This window comes from Mus pahari, chromosome 15, assembly GCF_900095145.1.
Source record: "Mus pahari chromosome 15, PAHARI_EIJ_v1.1, whole genome shotgun sequence".
Lineage (NCBI taxonomy): Eukaryota > Metazoa > Chordata > Mammalia > Rodentia > Muridae > Mus > Mus pahari.
Genome location: NC_034604.1, coordinates 16,421,885 through 16,429,069, shown reverse-complemented (window position 1 = coordinate 16,429,069; position 7,185 = coordinate 16,421,885).

The following is a 7,185-nucleotide window of genomic DNA, read 5'->3' as shown; positions in this document are numbered from 1 at the left end:
GGGGTATAGGGAACTTTCGGGATAGCATTTGTAATGCAAATAAAGAAAATTAAAAAAAAAAAAAAAAAGAAAAGAAAAACCAAAACCAAAACCAAACAAAACAAAAATGTTGGTCCTTATAAGAGCTGCCTTGGTCATGGTGTCTTTTCACAGCAGTAAAACCCTAACTAAGACACTCTTGAAGGGGCAGCAGACACTCTGACCTTCAAGAAGTATCTCTTTCCTGAACATAAAACCAGTAGAATTTGAAGACCCGAAGAACACATGCCATCAATGAGGCTGCCCTTGGTGAGTCTTGTTCCTGAGTGTCATGTCACTGTGGGAGTGACTCTTCTCCATGTGGGGATTGCTTCCCAGTTCTAAACATGGACTCTGAAAGGGTAGTTGAAATGATTGTTCTTCTGCAATAGACTAACAAACGCTAGTAAACTCTATTGAGGTTTGATCTATCACTATGTGTTATAATGCTAAATACTGGCCCCCAAAGTCTGGTTGTCTCCAGGGACGAGGAGATCATCCCGCATAACAAGTGATGTGCATGTAACCTTGCCCACACTGCCTCCTCCAAGTTATCCTTCATTGGTAAATAAAGATGCCTACAGCCTGTAGTTGGCCCAAAGAGGTAGGCAGGGCTTCAGTTCCCGGGCTTGGGATCTGAAGCAGAGACCAGGGAGAGGAGAGAGAAAATGGAAAAAGGAGAAGACACTATGGAGTAGGTGAGTCATGAAAACATGGCCACGAGGGCTGGCCAATTGGAGTAAGAGTGACCCCAGCAGGGTTATTGATAAGGACGTAGACACTAATAGCTTAGAGGGTTGATATCTGCCCAGCTCTAGTGCTTTAAGGGCTTATCATCAATATGAAGGTTTTGTGTATTTTATCTGGGAACTGAACAAAGGTGGTATAGAAACCCCTGACAGATTAATTTTTACCACAACAGTCTTAGGAAGGCTCTGTGGGAAGACTCATACAAAGACTGATAAAGGTCATTAGTCAGCAAACAGTACACTGTTAGAGCTGGGTGGTTCTCAGTTCGGTGAGCCACTGGAGAATTATGGGAAGAGTTAGGTAAGCTAACACTTGGAAGGCGCTTGGCATATTCCCAGCAAGAACTTGATTTGTATGAAACCAGTTCCTGGCTTTACCTTAAAAGCCTGTCTTCCATGCCAATGTCCTAGGTTGTGTTTAAGAAATATTTGGCAGGGAGTCCTTTGATTCTCAGAAGTTTTGACAGTGGTTATTCATAATTGCACAAACAATTAGTAAAACTCGCAACGGCCCTTGATTGACATGTGTCAGGAGTAGGAGTAGAAATGTGGCCAAGTAACAGGTGCTTAGGAGTAAATATAATAATTACCTCAACACTAGCTAATGTCAAAGGGCCTTGTAAGAAGAAAGGGAAGGAACACTCCACATCTTAAACATGCCAAGTCTGTATCATTGCTCTTCTAACATTGTATACACACATATGCACATGCACACGCACGTAGAATTGTGAAAGGTAACCTGGTTCCTGGTTGAGCTAAAGCTTGAAACCCTGGAAACCCTGAAGGGATGGTAGGTGCTTCTTGTGTTCCTGGGCTCCAGGCCCGTCACTAGCTGCAGTCCCTCATAGATTTGTGGCCATCGGTCATGTAAGGGCAACGCCCTAAGCCCCTCCACAGGTAGAGGACTAGTGGACATGACCTATGGTCACATAGGCTCAAGACAGATCTCCATCTAAAGGCCTGCAGGGCTTAGCTAATAAGCTTTCCTTCCCAGACACTCCTCCTTGCAAAAAGGTGTTTAACCCCAGGCTTACCCTGAGAAATGGGGTATGGTTTTACTCATCCACTTTATCCTCCATGACAATAAATGACTTAAAACCATGGACTGCCTCTTTTCATCAGGATCCACCATGGAAAGCCATGGAGAAGGCCTTCGCCTATAGAGTGTAGAAGACCTCTAATCTTCCATAGAAGACCTCTCTGTGCTCCTAGACACGGCCACCACCAAGTCCAGTACTGCCACCCATCAAGCCAAAGACTCTCCCCTTCAGGATCCAGCCGGAGCTCCTCCCTTACCACCCCCGCCACCATCCCCCAGCCAGATCCAGCCCGTGGGTCCCCACTTCGTTCTCAGCTCTTCTGCGGCTTCCAGCGGAACCTGGGTGTCTGAGAGCCTGAGAACTAGACGGCCATGGGCTCGTTGCAGGACCTGGGCTTATCGCAGGACCGGGGGCCCTAAAGCCAGCTCTGGCTGTCCTGTACCTCAGGTTGTGTGCTTCCCCATCCCAGGGACTGCCCTACTTCCCAGCACTCCCCCATCCCACCCTCTGCGACTGTGTGGGGTGAGTGTGGTTGATTTCCGGTATCTGGCCTCCCCAAGCGGCCATGCCCTGTGGTGGAGCAGATGAGGGACCCATAACTCTATGTGTGGCGCGCACAGACACACAGACACACAGACACACACGCGCACGCGAACGCACGCACACAATCATGGTAAATGGTTGTTACAAAATGATCATGAGTTCTTTTTTGTGGTGATCCCTGTGGTTCAGTCCCCTGACAGGACTACAGGCATACTCTACCACACCTGACCTCTCTGATTTTCTTTTCTTTTCTTTTCTTTTCTTTTCTTTTCTTTTCTTTTCTTTTCTTTTCTTTTCTTTTCTTTTCTTTTCTTTTCTTTTCTCTTCTTTTCTTTCTTTCTTTTTTGGTTTTTTCAAGACAGGGTTTCTCTGTGTAGCCCTGGCTGTCCTGGAGCTTACTTTGTAGACAAAGCTGGCCTCGAACTCAGAAATCTGCCTGCCTCTGCCTCCCGAGTGCTGGGATTAAAGGTGTGCGCCACCACACCTGGCTGATTTTTCTTATTTTAACGTGCTTTGAATGTCTTGTAGGATCACGGGGCCAGCTTACAAAATGGTTAATGAAGAGAATGTTTCACTTACAACATTCTAAGCTCTTTCAGTCTAGTTCTGTTTTTGATTCTCACATCTATGCAGACACATGAGTAGGTTCAGAGTGAAAGATTCACTCTGCATTTCCAAGGGAGGCTCCAAGCAGAGCAGGCAAACCGCAGTGCTTGGCAGTCCTGCTCATTCACACATGGCTGAAGGAATTTTGAAGATTTCTAGAAGTTCATACATCCCAGGACTTAACAGCCTACAAAATCCTTGCTAGAAGCCAATTTGTCACAAGATCCCCTCCTCCCTCTGGGGAAGATGTGAACAGCATCCACTCCCTCCTCAAAAGGTGCCAATCCCAAACCAACCTATATTTCACCTTTGTCCACCCTGGGGAGCCAGTGGGTCTGTTAGGGTTATTTACATAGCATGAGCAGCCACACCGTGACGGTGACCTGTCCGTGGCCCAACAGATGGCACACCTTTTTCCTAGTTTTTCCCAGCATATATATGCTAGCTATGGGCCATTAAGGCAGAACCATGTACAAATGGCTAGAAGGAATGGCCCGATACTCAAGCTGAGGGTTAGTGACTTTCCCACCTTCCTTCTGGGGGAATATTAACAGTATTAATATTAATCAAGATGGCCTCTCTCGAGTGTAGGCACAGCTGATCTCAGGAAGATGGTGGCAGTTCGACTCAGAGGATAACACCTTACAACACAATTTATAACTTTGGACTTTAAGTCCAAAGAAATTCAACAATCTGTGAAGGCTTTCCATGTCCATGAGTGTGCACACACAGTGAGTAGTCTATGTGTAGTACAAAGGGTTCCATCACCTATACGGAGAATTTGTAAAATAAGGAAATAAAAGCTAGCTAAAGGGCTGTTAGGAAAAACTGGAGGAAATAATCAAGTAAATATTTGGGTTGTTTTTGTTTTTGTTTGTTTGGGTTTTTTTGGTTTTTCGGTTTTTCGAGACAGGGTTTCTCTGTATAGCCCTGGCTGTCCTGGAACTCACTCTGTAGACCAGGCTGGCCTCGAACTCAGAAATCTACCTCCCTCTGCTTCCCATGTGCTGGGATTAAAGGTGTGTGGCACCACTGCCCAGCAAATATTTGTTAATAATGAGTTTTTAGTAGCTACTTATCTAAAAATTCCTTTTAGGAGTCATTAGTGTAAGTGGATGCAATTTCACTCTGTGCCCTGAAGCTAATGCATTATAACTACAAATCCCGTTGAAGAACAAATTGAACAGGAATCATGGAACCAGGGAGAAAACTTTCAAGCTGTTCAATCCACTTCCTTTACTTTTTCTTAGATATGAAATAGAGATAAAACATCTCCTTTCTCCTTCCCCCTCTCCCTCCCTTTCTTCCTTCCTCTTCCCGTCTTTGTTTGTCTTTTTATGCAGTCCAGCTGGCTTGGAACTCACAATGTTCCCCCTGCCCAATATAAACAGAACTTCGGTCTCTCCACTGGGTGGTTGCACTAAGCTTTCAATGCCCACTGTCCAGTCCCTTAGCCATAGCTGAGCTTCCCAAGGCCCTGGTTAATCACCACTCATCTTACAAAACTCTCCAGACCTCTTGCCTCAATAGGGATGTACCACAGATTCTAATAACCAAAGTGCCATCTTTCTGTAAATAGTGTCAGTCTCCATCTCAGGTCCTTGGTCCTTCATTACTTATCTTTCTTTTTATGACTGGGTTTTTGCTATGTGCTTGCCTAGTGTCTCCTGGTAACTTCTACAGATTAGCAGTTTCCCCTTCTTAGTGAGGTCCCTAGTCTCCAGGAGACCACAACACACTTTTCTATTTTGTGACTATAGGGTTTAAATATTTTTATGACAATGCTGACTGGCTATCTTATCCAGCTGGCCTGCCTTCTCATCTCCTTGCCTTTCTTCCACCCTGTGTATGTGTCTGTGTAAGGTGTATGCATGTAGATGTGTTCATATGTGTACACGTGTGTCAGAGGGTCACGGTGAGTATCTCTCTTACTATGCCCCTTACTTTTTGAGACAGTCTCTCTCTGAATCTGGAGCTCACAGATTTGACAAGAGTTCCTCCTGTTTCCACATCCCTAACCCTGGGGTTTAATCATAGACTACCACAATCAGCTTTTTATGTAGACTCTTGGCATCTGAATCCTTCTGTTGGACTCCCTACTCCCTTGGCAGGTTCCGATGACCTCAGTAGGGCTCTGCCTCCATTAGTGTTCTGATCCTACTCTGTGGGCTCTCATCTCGTGATGTTCCTCTATTAGATAGGCTTAGGGTAGTAGAAGCTTGGGCCTGCCTTTTAAGACCCTGGCTGAAAACCTTCCCATAGCCATTTGTTGTCTTTTTGAAAGAAGAGTTTGTTGTTGTTGTTGTTGTTGTTCTGAAACTAGTCAGAGTAAATAGGACAGTTTCTACAGTTATTTAAACATTTTGAAATTAGTCCAAGAATGCAGAAGCTGGCCTTGGCACATAAAACAGGTTGATCAGAAGTAATAGAAAATTTCCCATGTTCCCCTGGTACCAAGTCTCCCATGTGTATGTTAGAGAGAAAACCCAACTGGTCATATGATGTGGAAGGCTCTGATTCGCCTACCTAGAACTAATCCTTTCCTTCATTCATCTATTGATTCACTCATCAATTCATTCCACAAATTTAGGAGGGACGCTACATGATGCTCAAACATTTAAAAGCCCTGTGTGGTAGGTGTTATTTTCTGGAAATTGGGAAACACATCTAATGTGCTTTCTAAATGATCATTCCTGAGCTTGCCAGAGATGAGCCAGGTTGTTCTTTTAACCAAGCACACGTTCTCATGCTGACAGCTGTTCTGGGTTCACCTTGTAGCATCAGCCTGGGCCTTCTCTCCCACCATACCTCGTACCTGTGTCTCTAGCCACCAGCTTCCTGGGAGTGAATAAGAGGAAGCAACAGCAAGTGGTTGACTGCTGCACTGGGGGCTGTGTGCACACCCCTAGGGTTTATTTTAGGAAGTCCGAGTGCAACCCACCTTCTTGCTCACAGAGGCTCCAGAATGGACCTTCAGTATTTACTTGGGTTTACCAAAGATGAATTACCATCTGCTTTGGCTTAAAATTAACTGGAGCAGCTCCCACCCAGAGAGAATGGAGAGCTGGGGAAGTGGAATTGCTTCTGAGCTTATTTCCATTTTGAAAGGCTGGAGGGAAAATGAACAGTGCTTAGGAAACTCTATGGACTGTGATGTAAAGGAGGGAATTGCTGGGGAAATGATGGATTGGGGAGAAATAATTCTGCCTCTGCTATGAGTGCTTGGTGGATAAAATATAGCTTCAGGGAAAGATATGCTTCATTTCCTTGTTTGACAGGTGCTATCAAATGTTGCAGATAGGAGTTCAATATTTATGATTATGCTTTTTGAGACACGCCTCCATGCCTTGAACATGTGTGTGCACACACTGCCAACTTTAGAGTTTAAAAACCGGTCTGATTATATTAAACCCAGAGTGGTTAAAATTGAACTTATTCTCTTCCATTACAAATCTATTTTGTTTTGTTTTGTTCATTTGCCTATATTACACATGCGCACGTATGTGTGTGTGTGTGTGTGTGTATGTGTGTGTGTGTATGAGTGTGTATCAATTAAACATAGATTTAGGATTTGACTAAGTTGTTATTAGACAAGTTCTCACTATGTAGTTTTGGTTGGCTTGGAACTCACTAGACTGGCCTTGAACTCACAGACATCCTCCTGTCTCTGCTTTTGTCTCCTGAGAGCTGGGTTCTGATTGCCAGGTAGAGTTGGTCTAAAGTGGATGAGATGGATAGAGAGATCTGGGGAAGTGGAATTGATTCTAAGCTTATTTCATTTTGAAAGGCTGGAAGGAAAACTACCAGTTTAGGAGGAGTACGTTCTATGAACTGTGAAGGAAAGGTAGGAATTGCCTGGGAAATGAAGCTGGGTTGCTGCAGGTTTGTCCCTTTGGAACTCACTGTTCTTAAACATGGTTTAGTGATTGATTTTGTTTGCTTTCGTTTTATGTATGCACACAGCCTATGCTAATGCTCCCTGCCTTGTCGTCTCGTAGCTGCCACCCACCTCCCAACCCCTCCACACGTTACCACCAACCCGTCTCCCAGATTCATGACATTTGGTGTGGGTTTGTGGCTTGTTTCTTCATTTTGGCTTGGAACTGTCCATCAGAGCCCCGTGGAGTCACCAGTGAGCACACCACTGAAGGCCGAGACTCCCCTTCTACCTGAATATATCATTATAAATAGTTCAGCAGCAAGGGGTGGGGCCTGGAGTCCCAGGCCTG